This window comes from Mus pahari, chromosome 22, assembly GCF_900095145.1.
Source record: "Mus pahari chromosome 22, PAHARI_EIJ_v1.1, whole genome shotgun sequence".
Taxonomy (NCBI): domain Eukaryota; kingdom Metazoa; phylum Chordata; class Mammalia; order Rodentia; family Muridae; genus Mus; species Mus pahari.
In genome coordinates, this window is record NC_034611.1 from 13,514,681 (window position 1) to 13,539,485 (window position 24,805).

The 24,805-nt window shown below is 44.7% G+C and overlaps 1 protein-coding gene across 2 annotated transcripts in view; it reads left to right on the forward strand.

The window, feature by feature from the left end:
* The first annotated feature begins 14,874 nt into the window (after positions 1-14,874).
* Positions 14,875-24,805, forward strand: part of Lyn (LYN proto-oncogene, Src family tyrosine kinase) — a 111,012-nt gene continuing 101,081 nt past the window's right edge. For both annotated transcript variants that reach the window (XM_021222387.2, XM_021222388.2), the window contains exon 1: positions 14,875-15,151. The gene's annotated coding sequence lies outside the window, so the exon portion shown is untranslated. The remainder of the gene's footprint in view (positions 15,152-24,805) is intronic.

Here is a 24,805-nt window from a genome sequence, read left to right on the forward strand (position 1 = left end):
ATATCTATATCTATATCTATATCTATATCTATATCTATATCTATCTATTCATGGCCTCTTCGTTGTAATGAAAACTGCTTAAATATTTGAAGATTTCTCCTTTCCCTAAAGTGAAAGAATTTGATTACTGGTTTATTTGATTATTTTTCAGTCTTTAGTTAAACAACCTTAGGTTGTTTTGTTGTTGTTGTTTGTTTGTTTGTTTTTTAAGCAGCCCTAGCAGGCCTTAACCTTGTGATGTTCTTGCCTTAGCCTGCTGAGTGCTGGGATTGCAGCTGTGCTCCTTAAACTTGACTCAAGGTTGTGATGATTCATTTTCTTGGGCAAATGCTTTGAACTGACAATAAAAGGCTTCTCGTGTTACTCTACAAAGCACCGAATCTGAGAACTGGATGTTATTACAGAAGCCAGTGAACCAAGCCCCGCTTTACAAAATGAACAAGTCGGCATTTCACAGCTGAGAAACCATGAAATTGCAACTGGCACAGAGACCTTGGGGTTTCTATACCTGTTTCTTCTCTTCCAAAAAAGATGATTTGTGTGGCCAGGAGATTTCTCTAGAATTTAGGTTGTATTCATTCCCAAGAACAAAATATTATAGATATAATTGTCAGTATATTGAACCATTTATTTACCTAACAGTCACTGGATGACTTAGGACTCACTGTCTGAGGCATGGGCAGGGGAAGCGAAGCAAGACCGTCAACTTTGAGACTCACAGAATCCTGAATGTGGCCCTGTATCATCAGCATGGGATGTGGCCACCTGAGTCTGCATCCAGAATCTAGATGGACAAATAAATGTACCATGACTGAATGGAGGCTGAGGTCACAAGGAATCATGGGTTCTGCGTTGACTCCTGGTGCACCACTCACCAGTGATGTGATTTTGAGCATGTCTCAACTTTGTGTGTAACATGAGCAGCGCTATGGCATAACTCATATGATACATGAAAAGCCATTTAGCAGAACTACCTCTAACTATTTAACCTGATATAGAACAGAGACTAAATTACTATTATGTTTTCCCTAGGAGCCAGGAATTGTTGAAGTTTTGTCTTTTAATGTCTATTCTAACACTAAGTGTGGACCCCCAAGACCTTCAGTATGTAGCCCCTGGAATCCTGCCCCAAGTTATTTCTGATTGGTGAATAAAAATGCCAACAGCCAATAGCTGGGCATAAGAGACATAGATGGAGCTTAGGTTTTCCGGGACTTGGGGTTGGAAGAAGAGGAAACGAACATGTAGGAGGGAGAAGAAGAAGATGCCATGGGTCAGCTGAGCCATAAAAGCATGTCCCTGTGGACTAGTCAATTGGCGTTATGAGCAGCTCAAATGAAACGTAGTAAGTAGTCAGTAATAACTCGGGGTTTTCAATAGGAAAGTAGATTCTATTAGCACGGAGGCTAGGTATCTTCCCAACTCTTGTGCAGCGTAAGGCTAACTGTAAACATAAAGGTTGAGAGTGTGTCTTTCATCTTCAATAACCAAAGGTGGGCTAGAAACACTGGGCCAGGGTTTTACTAAAACAGGGCATGGTGGCACATGCCTTTTCCCAGAACTCGGGAGTCAGAAGCAGGTAAATTGGAGGCCAGTCTGATCTACAAAGAGAATTGTAGGATGGCATAGAGAGACCCTGTCTCAAAACAATACAGGTTCCCCCTAGGAACCAAAGCAGAAAGTCACTTCTTTGAATATCAACATAGTAGTAATAATCTCATATATCTTATGCCCAATCATTAAAAAAAATGACACGTATGTTCTGCTAATGTGCACTGAGTTTGAAACTTAGGTTAGTAAATAAAAGAGATTGGTATACCTCTTCATGGTTTGGTATGTGAGGGCAAACCTCAAGATTAGAATTAGGGTAAAAAGTGGCTACTGTTGACAAGAAGTAAAGGCAACTTACCACAGGATTTAAAAAAAGAAAAGTGATGCATTTGGAAAAGATTTCATTTATAATGTGGCATTTAAACTAGCCCTTGAAAAGTGTGTAGGACTTGGACACACAAAGACAGATGGCGAGGGAGACATGAATGAGAACTAAGATGTAAACCTGAGTGTCAACATGGTAAGTCTCACAAGAATATCCTTCCAATGTTAGGCTCTCTGAACACTAACGACACAGTCCCCTCACTAAGGAAAGATTTATTTGGGCTCATAGGATTTGGCTGGAAGGTATTCAATTTACCACGGCCTAGAAAGCTTGGTATAGGATGCTTCATGATGCTCCATGCAGTGCAAGCATATGGAGAATGCTCCCCTGCATCTCAGGGGACCAATAAGCAGAGCTGAGCTATAAACCTCAAGGACTGCCCCATAATGACAGCTCCCTCCAGCTCCCTCACTTCCTCCTTACCACCTCTTACAGGTCCATAACCTCCCCAGATAGTACCACCCCCTGGAGACTATGTGTTTAAATATTTGGACCAGCTGGGACACTTTACATAAAAACCATAACCTGCTTCTAGTGTCATTCCCCACCCCGCCAGGCTCCTGTTCATCTCAAAATGCATTTACCTCAACGTTGTTTGAAAGTCCAGAGTCACTCTGAGACTCAAGACAAACTCATAGCTGTACCAGTTCTTAAAAACTGTTGTATATCTTCAACATGTATTAGAGGAGACGTGTCAGAAAGTAACAGGGAAATATTGAACCAAAGCAAGACCACAGCCTAGCCAGGCAAACACAAATCCCTGCAACTCCATGTCTGGCATCTTGGCTCGTGATGAGACCATCTGGTTTCTAGTCATCTAGGGAAGATTCATCCTTCAGCATTAGGGTCTGAATCTTATGGGACCTCTTGTGATCTTGGTTGTCCACTAGCCATTCCTGAAATCAGCTAATACCCACGCTGCTGAGCACGCCTATGTGGGATTTGCTTGGTCAGATTAATTGAGGCAAAAAGATCCACCCGAAATATAAGGCACCCCTTCTGGGAGTAGCTTACATAAAAGGACATGGAAGAAAGAAGCTTTTGGGTTTTGTCTTCTTCCGCCTCCGCCTCCGCCTCCGCCTCCGCCTCCGCCTCCGCCTCTGCCTCTCGCTGGCAAATTCACCCATCCTGTCATTGCAGCATCCCATTGCCTGTATTTTAGAACTAGCTTCTTTGAAATTCTGACATAGACCTACGATCATCAGCTCTCGGACTCCAGTGGCAGACTGAGATGGCTGAGACATGCAGGCTCATGGTCAAACCAGCTACCAGGTTCTTAACCTTTCTGTCATAAAACAGCTGTGGTTGGACTTCACTAGACACCGTCAGCAAGCCAATTTAGTAAGTCTGCCTTTAATACATACATATATCCATTTAATCGATTTTGTTCCCTTAGAGAACCCTGGCTAATACAGCTCTCTTAAGCTAGCTCTGTTTCGAGCCTTCGGCTTCCTTCAGTGGATATCCTGGCATCTGCACTATAACTTGGTTTTACCATCAGAGCTCCATGCGCGGCTTATTCAGACACTCCACGTGAGTTATGCGGCTCTGTCACACATCTTAGCTTCAGGAACCTGGGTGCAAGGCTTCATGACACCTTTACCCTTGCATGTGCGTGCTTCACTGACCACAGCAGAAAGGATACCATCTGCAGACTGGCTTTCCTGGGCCACGGCTACAGTGACCTCTACACACCTTCAGAGTGGAGCCTGTATCTTTCCTAGGCGGCTGTTTTCCAGCAGAGTACACGGAAGGCTGGGCGCTTTCGCACACTCCCTTTGCGAATGTACTTGCATTGTTACAATCTTGGAGCCTTCAGTGATGAGGGTCTCATCCTCTACGCACCCTCGCTAAAGTCCAGGGTTATTCTGCAATGATCCTACTTTCTTTAACAATTACAGAAACTTTCTTGTCTTCAGCTCTTTTCTTAAATTTGACTGGCTTAAAATTCCTTTCTTCACGAAACTGTATTTTTCATATCATTCTACTCTGTGTCATGATAAATCTGGGCAAATGTGCTGGGCAGTGAGGTGATTCAGCAGGTAAAAGCATCCATCACAAAGCCTGATGACTTGACCCTGCGCCAGCATGGTGGAAAGAGAACAAATGCCTGCAGGTGGCCCTCTGACTTCCACAGGCCCACACAGACATGTAAATGTAATTCCCAGTGGGTCTCTTCACCCATTTTGCTCCCAAGTAATGTTTGTACACCTGCTCTGGCCTGTTTTAGCGTCCAAATAAAAAACACTGAGAGAAACAAGCTTCAGGCACTAAGCCAGGTAGATCCTCATCTATTCTAACCCTTTAAGGCTGCCTACTTCCTGTCACTTCCCAGCCCCTTGGTGTTACCTGCCATCTTCGTCTTGCCCTGGCTATCCCTGCTCCATCCATCATCTCCTCATGGTGACCTCATGGGGTGTTCCCTGACCATCTGTTTAGGGTGACTCTGCCTCTTCTCTTCTTCATCTTGCTTGACACCCCCTGACTGGGATCAGAAGTTGTGCCCTATTTTCTTCTGACCCTTCATAGGCTGCATCAGCTCTCTATTAACCAACCAATCAGAGGTGAGGAAAAGGAGTTTTACATATCCTTGAGACAGGAGATGCTCCAAATATCATAACAATGCCAATGTCTGGACTATAACCAGATCTCTGGGTACAGCAATCAGCATCTGCATACACAGTGCACAAAACCATTTCCCAACATAAGCATGTGCGGCACAACACACACACACACACACACACACACACACACACACACTCTCGCACATACGCACAAATAAGTAAGTAAATGTAAAAAGTAAATTCAAAACAATTAACCTTTGCTGTGAAGGTTGTTGTGCTGGCTACATATATGGCAACTTGACACAACTATAGTCATCCCAGAGGAGAAAACTACAACTGAGAAAATGCCTCCATAAGATCAGGCTGTGGGCCAGTCTGTGGAGCATTTTCTTAATTAGTGATTGATGGGGAAGGTTCGGCCCATTGCAGGTGGAGCCATTGCTGGGCTGGTGGTCCCATGTTCTATAAGAAAGCAGGCTGAACAAGTCACAGTGAGCAAGCCAGTAAGCAGCACCCCTCCATAGCCTCTGCATCAGCTCCTGCCTCCAGGTCCCTGTCCAGTTTGAGTTCCTGCCCTGACTTCCTTCAGTGATAGACTACATTAAGGAAGTATAAGCCAAATAAATCCTTTTCTCCTCAACTTACTTTTGGTCATAGTGTTTCATCACATCAATACACACCCTAACTTAAGACAGTTGTTGACATTGAAAGTATACTCCTTTTATACAGAGAATTTTAGCCTGAACCATGCATAAGGCCTAAGCCTATATAGTCTTCAAGAATGGCCTCAATCCTTTCTGAAAGATTTTTCTAGGAATCCCACAAACAAGACTGAACTTTTTGTATACAATGAAATCATTTTGGTAGCTGGAGAGATGGTTAAGGGTACTGACTGCTTTTCCAAAGAACATAGATTCAATCCCCAGCACCCACAAGGAGGCTGACAGTCCAGTGTAACTCACATCAGGAGTGTGATACCCTCTCCTGGCCTCAACGTGCACTGTATACACATGCTGCACAGACATACATGCAGGCAAAACACCCATACCCATAAAATAATAACCTAACATTTTTTTTTTTTAAAAAAAAACTTAAAACTGAACTTCCTTGATAATCCTTGTGACCTAAGGATTTATGATGTGGTTAGCCTTAATCCTATCCAATTCACAGAAACTGCCATACTGTGTCATTTAGGTTCCTTAGCAACCCTTAGAGAGGTAACATCGAAAGCCAAGAAAAAAGTGTTTATAGCTACTGTAAATACATTACATGGAGACACTGAGAAGCCCATACCCTTGGTATCAGCCCTTTCTTCCAGGGTGCCTCTTTCTCTTGACCTTTATGCTTAAAATCTATATTAAAATCTCTTTAATAGCCTCCAGCTATGTTTCATATTGCCATGAAACTGAAATTCCCACTTCAAGGGGGAAGGCTTTCTTTTTATTCATGATTTGAGGGGCTCCAGTTCTTCCTGGAATGAAAGGCGTGGTAGCAGGCAGTAGGAATGCATGACAGCTGCCTGCTCACATCTCAGCAGTCCAGGGGCAGGGGAAGGAAGATGCTGGAGCTCAGCTGCTATCTCCCTTTTACCTTCTTATTCATTGTAGATCCGCAGTCCTTGGGATGGTGCTGAAGCTTTCAAATATTGCCCTTCTCAGTGAGTCATCTCTGGAAATATCTTCCCAACCACGTGAAGGAGTGTGCCTCACTACACCCTAGGCATTTCTTTATTTAATCAAGTTGACGATCGCGCACTAGCCAGTGGGTTAGAAAACTGGTTGCCCGACTGTTCCATCCCCAGGATTTGTACAGGCTTGATGAGATTCTCTACAGTGCACAAAGTCAGAGAAAGCATAATTTATACAGAATAACCTCTTCTATAACCCTTGCATCCTAAAAGTTGCTATCCAGTTTCAAAATCATGTTAGTTTAGTCAAGACTCACCTGTTGTGAAGTAAGGGTGAATAAGAACTGTCTGAAATCTAAGTTCGTGATGGGCTTTTTCTTCTGTACCTTTGACTCTACCTATAATCAGAGCTGGAGATTCCTAATGTAAGATCCAATGGTCAATTATCAGGGGAGGGTGTAGTTTTGGAGGAGTGACATTCTCAAAGCCTAACAGTGAATGATTAAAACTAACAGAGTTTCTGGGGAACACATACACACAAACTACTTCGATCTTAAAAAAAAAAAAGATACACCCAGAGTCAGAGAAAACCATAAACCCACCCTGGGAAGTACTCTGTCTCCTAGAAGGCAGCAGAGATTCTCCCAGGAGCCCCGGAAGAATGTTCAAAGCTCCGTAGTTTTCTGAAGTAGAGCTAAGGAATGACAGGTGATCAGAATGAAGCCTCACTGGTCTCCATGACACTTTGCTGGGTTCATGACTTCACGAACTGGTTAGTCTGCCATGCTCTGGGGACACAAGCCACTGATACTCAGGTTAGAGCACATCAACATTTCCCACACAGCTAGACTCTATCAACTTCTGAAGCATGCTTTCTCTCTCACATCAGTGGTGGCCATGGGTAAGAACTAGTATTAAACAAAACATGCTCAACTTGCTTTTGTCTTTCCTGAATTTATTTGATGTCTTTTTTTTTTTTTTTTTTTTTTTTTTGGTTGAGTGTTTTTTGTTTCTTGAGACAGTACTTCTCTGTGTAGCTCTGGTCATCCTTGAACTAAACCTGTAGATGAGGCTGGCCTCGAGCTCACAGAGATCAGCCTGCTTCTATCTCCTGAGTGCTGGTGTTAAAGGTGTGGGCCTCCACCACTCACTTCATTTGATGTCTTCTAACAGTACAAAATCATAAGTGCTATAAGATGCTAAGTTTATTCAAAGATGATATAGACCGGGAATCTGAACATTCGAGATGGGCAAATGCAGACACCCATTATAAATATACATACACACATAAATGTTATAACCCTGGCCAGTGAAGATAAAACTATTAAAAGAAAGTAATTATCAACATTATGTCAACATCCTTTCTCAACTGGCCATGTTCACCTGATAGCTGTCAACAATTTTATTTGGAATTAAATACAAGTTGGATGTGATAACTCATGCTAACTTAGGAAGATAGTTGTGATTTTAATCCAGTTTGGGTTATACAATGAGTTCAAGGCTAGCCTGGACTATGTAGTGAGATACTGTCTCAAAAAGAAAAAAGAAAGAAAGAAAGATAGAAAGGAAGGAAGGAATAAAGAGATAAAGAGATAGAGATAGAGAGACAGAGAGAGAGAAAGAGAGAGACAGAGACAGAGACAGAGACAGAGACAGAGAAAGCATTTAATATAACACCCCTTCTTGCTCTGGGCACACAGGAGGCTCTTAGTGAGTGGACATAGGGCTGCCTGAGAAGACGGACCCATGAATGAGAGGCAGCAGCATTAAGCAGATTCTAAAAGACTCTCAGTGGCTCAACATGAAAAGTTTCTATGAATGGACATGGTAGTTCATGCCTGAAAATCCAGTACCTTGGAGGTAGAGGTAGGAGAATTACAGGTTTGAGGATATATTTGGTTATGTCACAAGATCTTGTCTCAAAAAGCAACAGGCCAGGCTAACACCCTCTACCAACAATGACCAAGCGGGGTGAAGCACACAGTCTATTTGAGATTCAGTAGTTTCAGGTTGTATTGCCAGTTTAACTTCAATAAATGCGAAGTTAAAAACAAATGAAACAAAAATAACAACTAAAAACGATCGCTATAAAAATTGACATCAATCTGGAGTCACCCAACCTCAGGGCAAAAGGCTGGACTTGTTTTCACATTGGGAAGGGGGCTTAAGCATCCACGTACATCACTTCTGAACTATGGTTGATGTTACTTTACTGCCATATTTTTTTTTTATGACCAAATAGCAGCAATTAGAGAACATAGTTCTTGGCATCTCAGACAAGATGCCATGCCGGTGCCAAGTGACAATGATGTGTGACACCCCTTTCCATTCTTGGGAAAACACCAGAGAAGAGTTTCCTCTTTGACAGATGCTCCTAGGTGCATCACAGCATGCTGGTGGTCTGGTACATGAACTGAGTCACACACATGCTAAGACCCCTGTCAAGACCAGAACAGTATCATTGCTTTCCTGCTAAAAGTCAGCATTTGATAAACTCATGCGTAAATGTTGTCTTAGTCAGAGTTATTATTGCTGTGATGAAACATCATGACCAAAGCAATCACTGAGAAATCAGGGCAGAAACAGGGCAAACAGGGCAGGGACATGGAGGTAGGAGCTGATGCAGAGGCCATAGAGGAGTGCTACTTACTGGCTTGTTCCCTATGGCTTGCACAGCCTCCTTTCTTTCTTTCTTTCTTTCTTTCTTTCTTTCTTTCTTTCTTTCTTTCTTTCTTTCTTTCTTTCTTTCTTTCTTTCTTTCTTTCTTTCTTTCTTTCTTTCTTTCTCTCTCTCTCTCTCTCTCTCTCTCTTTCTCTTTCTTTCTTTGATTCTCCCTTCCTTCCTTCCTTCCTCTCTCTCTCTCTCTCTCTCTCTCTCTCTCTTTCTTTAAAAGAGTGATTTACTTATTTTATGTATATGAGTACACTGTAGCTATCTTCAGACACACCAGAAGAGGGCATCAGATCCCATTACAAATGGTTGTGAGCCACCATGTGACTGCTGGGAATTGAACTCAGGACCTCTGGAAGAGCAGTCTGTGCTCTTAACTGCTGAGCCATCTCTCCAGCCTCCAGTTTCCTTTTTTATAGAACCCAGGACCACCAGTCCAGGGATGGTACCACCCATAGTTGACTGTACCCTTTTTCATCAATCACTAACTAGACAATGCCCTACATCAGAATATTATAGAGGCATTTTATCAATTGATGTTCCTCCTTTTAAATAACATTGGCTTGTTGACATAAAACTAGCCAGCACCGATATTTTATAATACTTATTACAAAATTTTTGTAGTTTCTTTTAAAAAATAATAATTCTCTGCATCTGTAAGTAATTCGTGCTAAAGACTTCTGACTTTCCTGGAAAAAAAATTACAGGTTTGTGTTTTCCAATTACTACCATGTTGGACATGGGTGAGTATATTCTTTCTAAGAAAGCTGTCCTGCCTGGCTCCAATCCTGTGGGTGGCGGTTAGGCTCAAGGATGATGGGATGCTCTCAGATATTTGAAATTAGTCTCTGAAATACGAAGTAGAAGGGAGAGAGAGGGATATGGATAGAATGCAGACAACTGTGTTTTTAGAACTGAAAAAAAGAGCAGCAGCCAGGAGCCTTATGCTGAGGTCAGGCTCCAGCCTGGAAGAAGCAGGAGGGCCCTGGAGCCAAGGCCATCCCCTAGAGATCTGAGAGCACAATTCAGCTTGCTGCTAAACCCTCCATCCCGATTCTAGGCTCATGCCGCCACTATACCTAACAACCCAGGAGGAGGAGAACTTGGAAGAACACAGTCAGGGCTGGGCGTGGAGACCAGCTGTAGAGTGATTGGCTAACCTGGGCTAACCTGTACGGGGACCTGGGATTGATCTCTGGCGCACGGGGGGAAGAGGAAGAACAAAAGAAATAAATGAAGAGAGGTTAGGAAGAAGAAGAAGAAGATGAGGAGGAGGAGGGGGATGATAAGAAGGAGGAGGTTGAAGAGGATAAAGAGGAAGAGGAAGGAGAGGAGATGGAGGGGAGGATGGGGAGGGAGCACCACAGGGCAGCGTTCAGTGATTACTCCCTTCTGTAGCTGTGACCCTGCATATCTGTGCAGTATTCCTGGTCCTGCTTGAGAATGGGGTTGCCATCCTCTCTTTACCCATGGAGTCTCTCCCTGAAATCTCTGCCCCTTTCTCCCCACCCCCCCGAATCTCTGCGTGTTCAACCTGCACGGCAATAATTACTGGAGCTACATCTTCCCGCAGGAATCAAGTGTCTGTCCATGTTTTCAGATCCAAGTCCGTGTGATCAGGGTTACTTTGGGAGGTGGCCACGCTTTCTCCTAAGGGAAGTGTCTTTCTGTAGCTAGAGAGCACCCGCCTCCTCCTAGTACCAGCTCCCTTTATGATGACTCTTGCTTCACCCAGCTATTTTCACAGTGCTGATAGCCTCCTGACTAAATGATGCTGGGAAACTACTCTGAACACTGGCTGACTGGGGGCAGGGGTAGGGGGTGGGGGGTGGGGGGAAGCTTTCTCCTTGATTTTTATCAGTTAATTTTTAACCAACAATCAAATTCCAGCAAGCTCTTTTTTATTCAAAAGACATAGGCACGTAACATTTGATAACCTTGTGTAGTAATAATTGATCCAGGCAAGGATTATCCATGAATGATCATAGTCATGGGTAAATGTTTGGTGAGAAATGGAAAAGTTATATTCTCGATGCTCCTCTCTGAAAGAAATTAATTGATCCACTTAACCAAGTGATCAAAGTTAACCTTGCAAGTAGTGGGACAGATGGAGAGATGGACCCCTTTTGCCTCTGGATGCCCTCCTGTACTAAGAATAAAAAAGTACTTTATGATAGAGGTGCCCTGCTAGAGAGATGTCGTCTGAATCTCAAGAGGGAATACTGAGCTCAGAGAGATTGATTGTAAGTCATCATGTGGGTTCTAAGAACCAAACCAGGGTCCTCTGCAAGAACAGCTAGTGCTCTTAACTGCAGAACCATTTCTCCAGCCACAGATATCTTATCTTAGGAAACAGAGGGAGAACTATTTAGAGGGCAAAGGATTATTAGTCCTCTAATTGTTAGGTGGGAGTTCAGAGTTCCAGGACAGCCAGGGCTATACAGAGAAACCCTGTCTCGAAAAACCAAAAAAAAAAAAAAAAAAAAAAAAAAAGAAAGAGTTCAGATCATTTATAGGCAGAGAGATTGATGGAAGAGAGGGAGAGATAGGAAAGTGCTAAGGAACAAATAAGTGTGCTTAAATGTTAATAGCAGGGGAATTGGACGAAGAATATATACTATTCCATGTGTTACTTTTGATACAGTCCTGTAATTCTGAAATTATGTCTACCTAAAAATTAAAACATGTGTTTCTAGAGACCATAAGGCCACTTAGAAACCAGGTTTGGCATTTGTAGAATTTGAACTGAGGCTAGAGCAGATACCAAGGTTGGGGGGTCAGCTTGATAATAAGAGGAGAGCGGAGCGTCCATGGTGCAGATCTGAGGTTTGTGGAGCCTCCTTCCCTCAGAGAGAACATCATCCCACTGTTCTTTCTTCTTACCTTCCAGACAGCACCTGATAGACCTTGGAAACCCCTAATCTGACTGTATGAGGCAATTTTTAATGTGTAGTTCACTGTTTTGGGGTAGTGACTGTACAGTATGCTTCTGTGTGTCATCAAATGGCAGATTAACTTTAATAAGATTCAAACAATAATTATGTGATTGGTGTCATGATCATTACTATGTGGCTCAGTTGTAATAACATATTGTTCAGGCAGCTTGTTTTCTCTCTCACAATGTCGGAGAACTAGCATGGTTTGGACCCGGACTTCCCAGTTTGCTTTGGGACACGAAGCAGGGCTGGGGCTTCTTAGCTGAAGCTATGTCTGTGGCATCTCAGGCTGGGAAAGTGACTGAGTAAAATGCTTCAATGTCACCCACACAGTACAAGGTTCAAATCCAACACATTGACTTTACAGAGGGAATTCAGGCAACCTGCCTATTAATGTTGAGCCTTTTCCCCCCCCTACATAGTGTGAAAGCAGGGCATGGTCATAAGGACGGAGTAGGAGTCTCGTTAAAGAGTCTGCCCAATATTTTGGTGGTGGTTATGACAAAGAAGCCACTAATCACCTCTTTCCCAGAAAATCTGGGTGAACTCCTGGTTCTCTTGGAAAATTCTCCCACAGCCTGCCAGCAAAGTGAACTTTCTCATCTTTGCAGTACAGTTTTCTAAACCCAACAGGTTTGATGCCAGTTGTACCAAAATGGGCAACTTGAATTTGGCTGAGGCTATCCCAGCGGTCCCCAGTGGCATCTCGATACTAGCGCGATCTAGGGAGCTTGAGAGCTGTTGGGTTTCCCTCCAGAGACTGACTGACTGAGCTGTTGATGCTACTCTGTGGTCCTGCCATTTGGACCACAAGGGTCTCTAGCCAGGTTTGCAACATTCAAGGGAGTCTCTGTGTCCACTCCACCCCTTCTCACAAAAATCAAACAGCAGCTTGCGCAAAGACTTTTTTTAAAAGTACCCATGCTGGGCTCAGAAATCCGGGTCTCTGGAGCAAGGTTCCGAGGAGAGTAGAAGGGACAGCATTGGCAGCCAATGCCACATAATTTAATCTTATTCTGGTTTGCCACATGCCATCAGCCAAGACTTCAGAGGCTCAATGTTATAAGAGTGTTATTACTTACAGCCAGTGTATTGAAGAGGTCATTCAGAAAAGTCCAGATCACGATCTCTCAGATAGTGAATTCCTCCTGAGCAGTGGTCCCCACCTTTGCAACACTGTGAACCTTTCATACAGGTCCTCATGTGGTGGGAACCCCCAACCTTAAAGTTATTTTCATAGCTACTTCATAACTGTAATTTTGACACTGTTGTGAACCACAGTTTGAATATATGTATTTTCCTGTTAACCCCGTGAAAGGGCCATTCAACACCCTCCCGGCACCCCCAAGAGGGTTGGGGTGCACAGGTTTTGAACCACTGTTCTATAGGATACTTGACAGATAACAGTTCATATGCACCACAGATTCCCTGGGTAACTCACTGGCTACTCTTCAGCAGGACAGTGACAGTAACACTGTTCATTACAGGAATAACTACCTTCCTACTGTTTTCTTTCTTTTTTTTTTTAAATATTTATTTATTTATTTATTTATTTATTTAATATTAGTACACTGTAGCTGTCTTCAGACACCTCAGAAGAGGGCATCAGATCCCATTACGAATGGTTGTGAGCCACCATGTGGTTGCTGGGATTTGAACTCAGGACCTTCAGAAGAGAAGTCAGTGCTCCTAACCACTGAGCCATCTCCCCAGCCCCCTACTGTTTCCATTTGAGGAGGTTTTCTTGTGGCTTAGTGATGGGGACACTCTAAGAAGCATGCTCTTTGGTGATTTCTGGTAGACATCATACACTCACTTAAACCTATGTGCTCCAAGTCATTCACTTTATGTCCTTCTTGATGCAACCAGGAGTCATGGTCCACAACGGTAGAGAGGGCTTGTTGGCATCAGCATCATCGAAAATGCTGTAGAGCTGTCTTGCACTGAAACACTGAGAGAGCTATGACATCACTAAGTGATACAGATTTTTCAGCTCCATTATAATCTCTGGCCCCATCTTCATCGTCATAGTCCCTGGTTGACTGAAAAATGGAGGGGGCCAGGCAATGCTGGTGCACACCTTTAATTCCAGCACTTGGGAGGTAGATTGCTGGTTTCAAGTCCAGCATAATCTGCAGGGTGAGTTCTAGAACACCCAGGGTTACGACGAGAAACCCTGTCTGAACAAAGAAAAAAAACAAACAAACAAAACAGCCAAACCTGTGTATCATTATGCTTGCAAATGTTAGTCTTCCTTCATTAGCAACAAATGACAGCTGTACTGGACTTTGTTACAAGGTAGCTGTTCTGACCTGTTGAACTGCAATTAGGGAATCCCAGAAAACAGAAGTCAGATTAGCATAAGTGGGTATCATAGTGACTGAGGCTAATTGTATACCTTGGTTCGGTAAGGGGCATTCATCAAGTCAAAACTTTGGTTTGAAAAAGCAATCTTACAACACGCACTGGTTATATACCTACAGTGTGCCAAGCACTGTGTACACACAGGAACACAAGGACACAGCGTTTGTTAGGAACGCAGTAGCAGCTACCAGAACCACAGGCTAATCAATGCGAGCCTGCTACAGTGGACAGCTCTTGATAAGTAGTCTTAACTCCATTTTCCTGGAAGCGTTCAGCTATGGACACGCCCTTTAACTCCATAGCGAGTTCCCACTCCTCATTCCAGTGAATATCTTCGGCACTCCTTGTACACCTTTAAGGAATTTGATGTTTTGGTTGTTAAAACAAAGATTCCCCCTCGCCGTACCCCGCTCCCCTCTAAACATCTACTCGCTGATACCGTTTTTTTTCTCTCTGGAAAGCTCCAAACACACCCAGAGAGTGCTGCTTCTGCTCCCAAGATACACAGTGCAACGAGGAGTTGGGTCCCAAGGAACAGCAAAGTAGGGTGAATGTTTTTCACGACCCTTGAGAACCCCTAGATCGTCCATGCAGCCCTAGGGGAGAAGGTTGTTTCCGAGGCTGCCGCCACTCTCCTAACTTGCATGCTGGGTCTCCAAAGTCTGTTTGCTTGCAAAACCCTGCGCGACGGCTACACCAAATACCAAACCTTGGACAGGAACCAAACGGTCACTTCCCCGCCCTCCCAGCACAGTATGCAAATCCGAGCACCAGGAAGTAGCTGGGACCTCTCGGCCGAGCCCAGCGACAGCCAGTTCCTCTCCCACCGAGCCGGGCCTGGGCGCCTCCCGGCCGACGTTCTGCAGCTAGTAGCTTGCTGCAGGACGGGCACTGTTCCTCGAGCAGTGTGCCCGCAAGCCCCGGCCACGCGTCCTAAGACCCGGGCCCGCAGCTGCTTCCCAGGCGGGCCCCCCAGGGCTATCCCGTCGCGTGAGCAGCTTTTAACCGAAGTCACCGTGGAGTTCCGCCGCCCCGAAACTTCCACCACGAGCGAGTGAGTCGGGGGTTTGAGCGCAGGGTGGGTACTTAGGGTGGACCGGGCAGGGAACCGGGCTGGGTCATAGACCGGAGCACAGGTCACTTTCTTGGCTTGGGACTCGGGGTTTCGGTGCAGCCACGGCTCCCGCAGCAGAGGTCGCGCACTGTTTCTTGGTGGCGCTCGCCCCGGGTGGTGAGAGCATCCAGACTCCTTCAGCCTTAGGAGACTGTGACTCGCCCGGGCGATCGAGCGGGGACGCGAGGGCGGCGACTCCGCAGGTGTCCGCAGCGGAGCGGCGCAGAGGCGTGGTGGGCGGTGCACACGGGGTAGGCGCCCCTGGGTCCTTGGCGTCAAGTCTCTCGCATGCCCTTCTCCAGCTTTTCTTGCCTGGCAGGGAAGCCTGAGTCCACTCCGAAAGGTAGCGCGGTGGGAGTCTCCTGGGATCCAGTATCTAGTCTCCCGGTCGGACCTTGAGTCCCCAGGAATGAGAAGGGGGGTTTGAACCCAGCCCCTCTCTAAGGTTGGCTGAAAGCTGAGGTCCCTGGTGACTTTAGGCAAGGTGGTGACGTCGAACGGCTGCTACAGAGGCTGGAGCTCGACCTCCCGCGTAGCTCGACTTCTGTCAGCCCGCAGAGGAGTCGTCCGACGCCTTGGCCAAGAGGAAGCTAGAGTTATTTTAAGAATTCAGGGATGCCTTTCCTTCTGAGTGGGGGAAGGGTGCGTGCGACAGTTCCCACTTGCCTGCCTTATCTTGGCTGACTATAGTGCCTTCCCTATGCTGTTGGTGTAGTGTTTTTTCTAATAGTCCCCACTACTTGGGGCTACTACTTGTGGTTGTCTCTTTTATTTCTTGGAGTACTGGTGTTTTTGTTAATTATGCTAATCCGCCCAACTTCTTTGCTGTTCAGAATGCAGGTGGGAATCTAGACCATGCAGTCTCTCAGCTTGTATGTGACTGAGGATTATTGAAGTTCTCCGTTTGGGTTTATCCCTGATTGACAACTTCGTAGGTTTAGTACACTGAGAAGGTCCTTGGACATTCTGCGTATTATATGGATGTTACTTGGTACAATTGATCATCTGTAGAAACGGAGGCCTTTGGTGGTTGGCAGCTTGGTGATTTTTAAACCTGAGACCACATGTCTGAGTGAGCTAGCTGACTTTTGAAAATCTATTTAATAAACACCTGAAAAGTGTTCTACCCCAGAGGTTCCTCAGATCCCCTCAGTTCAAGAGGCCCAAAGACCTAAAGTGGAAGATGATGGACTCTTTGCTCTGAAGCTCAGCTGTCTGTAAGGTGTTTTCTCTCTGTGCAGTTAACACCCATAACATGTTTTAGGGAAATAGGCTCTGCCCTGTGGGTGCAGGAGCTTCCTGGGCCTTTCTGAAGTGATATAAAACTCTCCTCCTCTCAAGATTGCTGCCTATCCAGGTCCTCATTTGGAAAAAGGCAGGGCGATTTGGGGGTTTTGTTGTTTTTAAAATTAGGCTCCCAAGAGCCTTGGTGATGAGCCTTTTGGGCTGTATGCAAGTGGAGTAACTTTCTGAGCCATGGAAGAGGACAGTAGGTGTGAAGGAAGAGAGCTCAGGAACTGTGGTGTAAGCACCGTTTGCCAGAGCTGAACTTTTGGACCAGCCACTTGGGCCATGGCAGCATCAGTTATATTGATATATGTCCATGTTCACGGGCTTTTCATCCAGACAATGACAATGCCAAGACAACAGCGTTCTCTGTCTTGTCCCACATGAAGTCCTAGTGCCTGGTGCCTGATAAGTGCTCAGTGAAGATGACTTAGAAGGAGGAAGGAGTTGGGGGGCTTCTGTCTTGGTTTCTGTAACAAGGGCAGGAGGACATTTTAGAATAGCACCAGAACCTTCGATGGAAATCCCTGGTCAGGACTGTTCTCTGCATGGCTTGGAGAACATGAGGCAGTTTCTGTAGAGGCAGACACCCGAATGCATTTTAGAGTCTTTGGTTGCTTTGTGATACTCCCCTTCTGTGGCCAGCGCTTTCCTTTTAGCAGAAAAAGTAGTCCTACATAGCGTTGCAAATCAGAGTCATTCAAGACCTCCTAGATCCTGCAGTGTTTCTGTTCAGAAACAAATTACAGGAACACCCGAGATTAGCGTTGGTTCTTTCAGAGATACTACTTGGAACCCTGTGATAAACCTGTACTGATTTCCTAAATAGGAATACAATATGCACACATATAAAGCATGAGACATTGCTGCAGCTCACTGGGACCAGTGATCCCTCAGATACATAGATTAACCCAGCACCGAAGGACATTAACCGGTGACGTATTGGCAATGGTACCAGCCTGGAGTCTTTCTGAGCAGTTCTTAGCCATGAAGATGATACTTCGTTTTGTTTGTTTGTTTGCTTGCTTGCTCAGAAGTCATTGTTTGTGACTTCTGAGGCTCTCAATGCTGACTTCATTTGGACCCCCTCATGGATCCCCACAGGATAGGCCAGGGCAGGCATGAAAAAGAGATTCAGGAGTTTATCTTAGTTAAAAGGTTAAATGGTCTTTGGATAGTATAGGTGTGTTTTTCCTACTTTGCCAACAGTTAATTACTTAAAATAAATTTATTAATTAATGCACATTTGTGAAAGAGAACTATGAAGCAATTTTCTTTACTTATTTGGTAGGTTTAAAAAAAAAACAAGTATGGGGATATGTAGAAGTAGGTCTTCAGGAAACCATCTTCTATATTTTCAGAAATGTGTCCCCTTAGGTGTGGACAGTCCATAATACGTGCTATGGTGACAACCTGTATATCAGCTGTAACTGCCTTGGTTGCGACACTTAGTAGTTAACCAGAAATGTCCAAGGACTAACTGTCAAAAGAATTCTCTGCCATTGCTAGAAATAGCTTGGCCATGAACTCTACCAGTTCCTTATGCTTCTTAGAATAAGAGCATCATTCACGATGAAGCTAGAAAACCCTTAAGACCCCAAGACCATGTGACCACTTTCTGGGTGTCTGCCGTGGGCAAGCCAGAGTCCCAGGATTCATGTGCAGTCATTGCTTCCTATCTTTTAATGAAGAGAAGGAAATGGAAGGGGAAGCTGCTTTTCCAGTCAGAAATACTGAAATATTTCTACAGCTGCCTAGTTTCCTGATGCTTACATTGTGAAACTGAACTCTGTCGTCATTTCTAACATTTAAGTTCCCATTTGAGGGGAGACACTCAAGTGTAGAAAATGGGTGGCTACAGAGGGACTAGAAAGTGTGTAACAGGTCAGTGTCAAGACTTATGCCGTCTCCTGTCTTTGACTTGAGATAACTAGGACTTCCCTGTAATGTTGAATAACAAGCTTACATAATTATATCAGATTTTGGCAAGTACAGTCTGCCATAGCCTTAGTTCTTCATTCTTAGTCATTCAATCTTTTCTTCATTTTGCTCCGGCTCTCCTTCTCCAGCCCTTTTATTGGATAAGCCATTGAATTTGTTGTTTGCCATGAAACTGCTTCTTAAAAGTTGTGTTCACAGTTGGGACACAGTTCTCTGGAAGTTCTGCTGATTTTTACTGTGTTTTATCAATTGCTGATGCCTTTCCAGTGTGACTCCTGCCATCTTACAAAAACATTCTTCTCCCCCACCCCCCAAGATTGGCATGGTTCTACTTGACCAATTATGGGGAGGGATTATACTTGTGCTCATTATTGAACCCACAGACACTGGTACCCACAATCACAGTTCATAAGACTGAGATCCCTAATTGGTGTTGTTATAAATAGTGTCATATAAGACCACACAAATGCGAAAGTACAGTCATTTGTCTTGTTTTCAAGACCTGGTCTCAAACGTCCCAGACATACCTCAAACTCACTATGAAACTTAGGATGACCCTGAACTCCTGATATAGCTTCCCTCCTTTTAAGTGTAGGATTACAGGTGTGTGACACCATGTCTGGCTCACACATCAGTTTGAGAGACAATTTCCTAAATACTTTATTGACCAAGGAGGAGCCTTAGTTCCTATGTGTGTAGCTTGGACTATTTTTCAGTTTGTCTTTTTTCTTTCCTACAGTTTATACTTCAAATTCATTATTTTCCTTTGTGCCCAATCTCACCTTTTTGAGAGCATCCAAAATGTCCCTGGTCACCTTTCTGACTCCAGGCCACCTTGATTGGAAGCTGCTCTTGAACATACGTCCTCTAGTTCTCTCCTTACTCTGAACTAGTAAAACATTTGTTGTGAATCTATACCAATTTGAAGGTAATCCTTTTGAGTGCAGAGAGTCCACAGGGGAGACCGCAGAGTTAGGTCAATGTTCACTTTGGTTCCTGAAGTCCTGAAGGCTACTTGGTTCTTGGTTCAATTAGGTGCCCCACTCTTCCTATAAGTGTTGACTCCCATGAGGCCAAGGGAATGGAGAAACTGGTCTCTGTGAGGCTCTCCGAAGAGGGAGGACCACTTCTGCTTTCCACGGGAAAGCTGTATTGCTGAGAACAGAACTCAGCCGAAGGGAGAAGGCACAAAGGAAGTGATACCCCCCACACCCTGCACCATCCAGTCATTTGCCTGTGGGGCCCCTCCCTTCAAACCACTCAGAATTGCTTTTCCCTTGGGGTTCCTCTTACCAGCCTTGCTTGGTCTGCAGGTTCATTGCCAACTTTCCTTGGAGGGTGATAAGGGGATGGATGGAGGAAGGGAGGGAAAAGAGATGGAGAGTGAACCAGAGGGGGAGAGGGCGCGGACTCTTCCCAGGCCAAGACCTCCAGCAGGAAGTTGTATATTTTAAAATATACAGTCTTGATTTTTCCAGCACCAGAAAGATGTATGTTTTGAAATTTCCCCTCATGGAAACTCAAAGGAAGATTTCGCAATCTTTAAATATTCTCACAATACAAGATCTTGACTGTAGTACTTTAAGGATGTTTTTAAAGTTCCTGAATCATAGACTTTTGTTAAACTCTTGGAATGCAGCAGTATTGTCAAACCCCCCAAAGTATAATCTCTGTCTTAGAAATATACTTAACTTATGCCTCTAGCACGTAAAAAACCAAGCAGACAAACAAAAGGACACTTTTAAAAAAATGACCGAGGAGCTTTTCCCTCGTGCCAGGGTGGTTGGGAGCCCTCCTGAGCCCTTTTCAAGAGCTATATTGGGCTGCAAGTGAGCAGAGGTGAACCTGGGTCTGGCCGGAGATGTAGTAAAGAAATAGAGATTCAGCTGTCTAGGGTGATACAGACCTGTAGAGCCAGCTGTACAAGAGGCTGAGGCAAGAGGGTCATTTGAGTTTAGGGAACAGCATGACCGAAATAATGAGATCCCATTTAAAAACCAAAGCAAGCAATCCAAATACGAATTAAGAGGCATGTGTCCATGTACCATGTAGTTTTTGCGACCCTGGTTTATGATCCAGGCAAACGGTGCTTCCAGCCCCATCCAGGTTCCCTTGGACCTGCAGATGAAACACACACACACACACACACACACACACACACACACACTAACTTATTTTTCAACCTGCCTTATGGCTCAATTGCTGGGTGCTTCTAATCTCCCACTGCTTGTGTGCCCTTCCCAGTATTCTCAGCTCGGCACCTTAAGTCTGCCCTCAACATCAGCTGCTCATTTACTTTCTCCTTGTTCAGCATCTCACAACTTCCCTCAGGTTTAGTTGTGTTTCTAATCTCGGCCTGGGGAAACGGCCTATGGTTGCTCCACCCGAGATCTCAACATGGCTGGTCACCTTTTCTCCCTCCAAAGCATATTGAAAATCTTCCTCTTCTCCGGCATCTGCTAGCTTGCCTGCCAGGACCTGGAACTCCAGCCTCTTTCCTTCTGCCCAGCAATTGGCTGGTGGCATCTTTAGTGATCAATCAAGAACCAACTGGGAACAGGACTTTAGCATCAGACCCACCTGCTACATGTCCATACAAAGGAATATGCCTCCAAATGTAAATGCCTCAAATAGCATTTGATTATGGTTCCTTATATGGCAAAAATGCTCCCCCCCCCACACCCAATCATGTGTTTGTGTGTGTATGTGTGTGTGTGTGTGAAGTGAACATGTACGGAGGCCTGAGGTTGGGACTCCGTATTCACAGTTTCTCTATCATTCTTTTAGGGCAGGGTCTCTCAGTCAAACCCAGAGCTCACTAGTGCAGATAGTCTTGCTAGCCAGCCAGTGTCTTTGGGAATCATGTCTGCCTTTCAAGACTGGAATCACATGTATGTGGCTTCTGTGGCTCCTTGGTTCAGCAGCAACTGCTTTAGCCATGGAGACATCTCCCCAGCCCCAAGGTGTTCTTTAAAAGCTGAATACAACTGAAAATGCTGAGAGTGGGAGAAATAGCCTTCCAGGAAAAAGCCCTCTAACTGTTTATGTAATACAGCAGTAGGTCCTGGGATCAGATGCTTATAGGTAACATTGTACTGACTGAGCAGGTTGCATACACACACACACACACACCACCACCACCACCACCACCACCACCACCACCGCTGCCGCTGCCACCACCACCACCACCACCACCACCACCACGACCACGACCACGACCACGACCACGACCACCACCAATTACAGAATAAAAGTTCATGAATTTATGGAGGAGCTAGAGAAAGTACCCAAGGAGTTGTAGGGGGCTGCAACCCTGGAGGTGGAACAACAATATGAACTAACCAGTACCCCCTGAGCTCGAGTCTCTAGCTGCATATGTAGCAGAAGATGGCTTAATCGGCCACCATTGGGAAGGGAGGCCCCTTGGTTTTGTAAACTTTATATGATCCAGCACAGGGGAAGGCCAGGGCCAAATAGTGGGAGTGGGTGGGTAGGGGAGCAGGGGCGGGGGTGGGGTATAGGGAACTTTCGGGATAGCATTTGAAATGTAAATAAAGAAAATAATAAATAAATAAATAAATAAATAAATAAATAAATTTTAAAAAAAGAAAAAAAAAGTTCATGGATTTGAGAGCAATGCATGGTAGGCATTAAAGGAAGGGAAGAAGAGGAAATGGTGTAATTATATTATAATTCCAAAAAATATATATATAAAAGTAAGCCTTAAAACAGTTTTAAATGATACAATAAACTGTATACATTTGTGAAGTAGCCTGAGATGTTTTAATATAGGTATGTCTACATTCTATAATGTTTAAGGGGGTATGAATCTGTCCCTGCCATAATTTGCATTTGGGATGCTCTCTAAACTCTCTGTGTTTAAGGCTTCACTCCCAGCTTGGTACTGTGCAGAGGAAGTGGGAATTCCCAGAGGAGGACCTCATGGGAGGTCTTGAGGTCATTTTTGCTGCACTATTAGAAGCTGTAGTTGGTTCTCAGGCTTCCCTCTTCCTCTGCTGTGTTTCACAGTATTGAGATGAGTGTGTTTTCTGTGCCACATGCTTCATCCACAATGTGCCTCTTTGTCATAGGCCCAAAGCATAGGGGCCAATGGATCAGGGACTGCTCCACTCCGAATAAGATACCAAAACAAAATGCTTCCTTTCATTATAAATAAATAAATAAATAAATAAATAAATAAATAAATCATAAGCTAGCTAAATACAAACTGATAGGTAACATGATAGCATTCCTTAAATAACTCATTGGTGAAAAATAGCATTTAAAAGCTCTGCATATCAATTTTTTTTATTCTAAAGTCTTCGTAGTGTTGTTTTCTGGAGGATGAATGAGTCATTTATTTATTTACTGAGGCTAAATCTAGGGCATTGTGTGTACTAAGCAATCATTGTACCACCTGCCTGCCTCTTCCAGCTCTCATCCTTATTTTGTTTTACACCTATCTATTTACATATTTGTGTGATACAGGCAAGCATTCTATCACCAAACCAAATCTCTGTCCCTTTAAAGATCCTCAGAGATGATTATATCACTCACACAGAGGATCGCCTTCATCCCTCCCCAAAAAAGGAGGAGAGGAAACATAGAAGAAAGCTGTGGTTCAGAGCTCCAGTTCCTGCTTGGAAGGTGGACGGCAGCGAAATGCCTGGGATGTTGCTAAATCCCCCACACAAAGGATAGCCTGCTGTGTTGTCTGCTCCACTGCCTTGTCAGCCTATAGGTAGAAAAACAAGGCTGACAGGATATTCTTTCATGACAAAACAGGAGTAAAAAATACCCCAAATCAAGACAATGGGAAACCCTCTCGATAAATGCATTTTGGGTTAAAAATATATTATTTTGAAAGTGTCTCTCTAAGTTGCCCAGGCAGGCCTTAAATTGAACAGAATACACAATTTCTAACAAATAGCAGTATAAGGAACCTCAGACACTGTGCCTGCAGAAGGTAGGGAGATCAGGGAACTGGAGTGGCCTGCAGGCTGCTCATAAGGATGGCGCTGTTGTCCTCAGTGATCTATGGATAACTGGTTCCAGGACTGATGTGTTTATAAAAAGATGAAGAGAAAAGGAATATGTTCTACGGAGAAGTGTGGTGAGGTATGGGGAAAGGAGATGTCTCCGCGGGCCCATGCTGAGGCATCCCTTCCCCCTGAGGGACCAGTCATGGTATAGTATAGAATAGAGTTCATTCAGGGCATGGGGAGGGGAGTTAAGAGGGTGGTAGAGGCAGAGAAAGGCACAGAAAGGGAAAGAGTAGAGAGATAGAGGCTGGCCTTGAGCACGTGGGAGGGGGAGAGGGGCGCAACTGGAAGCGGGGAGAGCAAGAACAAGAGGGAAGCAAGAGATCAAGAGAGAGACCCTTTTATAGTGGGTCAGGCCTACCTGGCTGTTGCCAGGTAACTGTCAGGTGGAGCATACCTGGCTGTTGCCAGATAAATGTGGAGTGGAGTTTAGAAAGAATTTTAACAAGGACCACTCAAGGATATGTTTGTGTGTGACCTCACATGCCCTCTGGAGTTCACAGAGCCATCTCTAGATTGCATATTATGCCTAAAACAATATAGAATGTGAAGATACTTGTTAGATGATAGTCTTTTTAAAACTATTTGTTATTTTGTGTATATGAGTATATGTAGCTGTCTGCAGACACACCAGAAGAGGGCATTGGGTCCTGTTACAGATGGTTGCGCCACCATGTGGTTGCTAGGGATTGAACTCTGGACCTCTGGAAGAGCAGTCAGTTCTCTTAACTGCTGAACCATCTCTCCAGACCCATTAAAAAAAAAGGTCTATACTTGTTCAGCAGTGCCATGTGAATATTTTCTGTCAGTGGTTGGAAATCATGCAGATGTGAAACCATGGATATCAAGGCCTAGAGTAACTGTGAGCTACATTCCAGAAACGTAAATATGAAGAATGTTTTCTTCTCGCCATCCTCCCTCCCCTTCCATCCCTCCCCCTTTCTCTGTCTTCCACTCACCTCGCTCCCTCCCCCTCTCCTTCCTCCCTCCTTCCCTCTTTTCTTCCTCCCTTTGTTTTTTCTTACCTTCTTGGAGATAGTCTCCAAGACGCCCTAGGCAGCTGGCAGTTAGCTCCCTGTCCTTTCCCACCAGTCTTCCCTGTCCTTTCCCCCTAGTCCTCCCTGTCCTTTCCCTCCAGTCTTCCCTGTCCTTTCCCCACAGTCCTCCCTGTCCTTTCCCCCAGTCCTCCCTGCCCTTTCCCCCAGTCCTCCCTGTCCTTTCCCCCAGTCCTCTCTGTCTTTTCCCCGCAGTCCTCCCTGTCCTTTGCCCCCAGTCCTCCCTGTCCTTTCCCCTCAGTCCTCCCTGTCCTTTCCCCGCAGTCCTC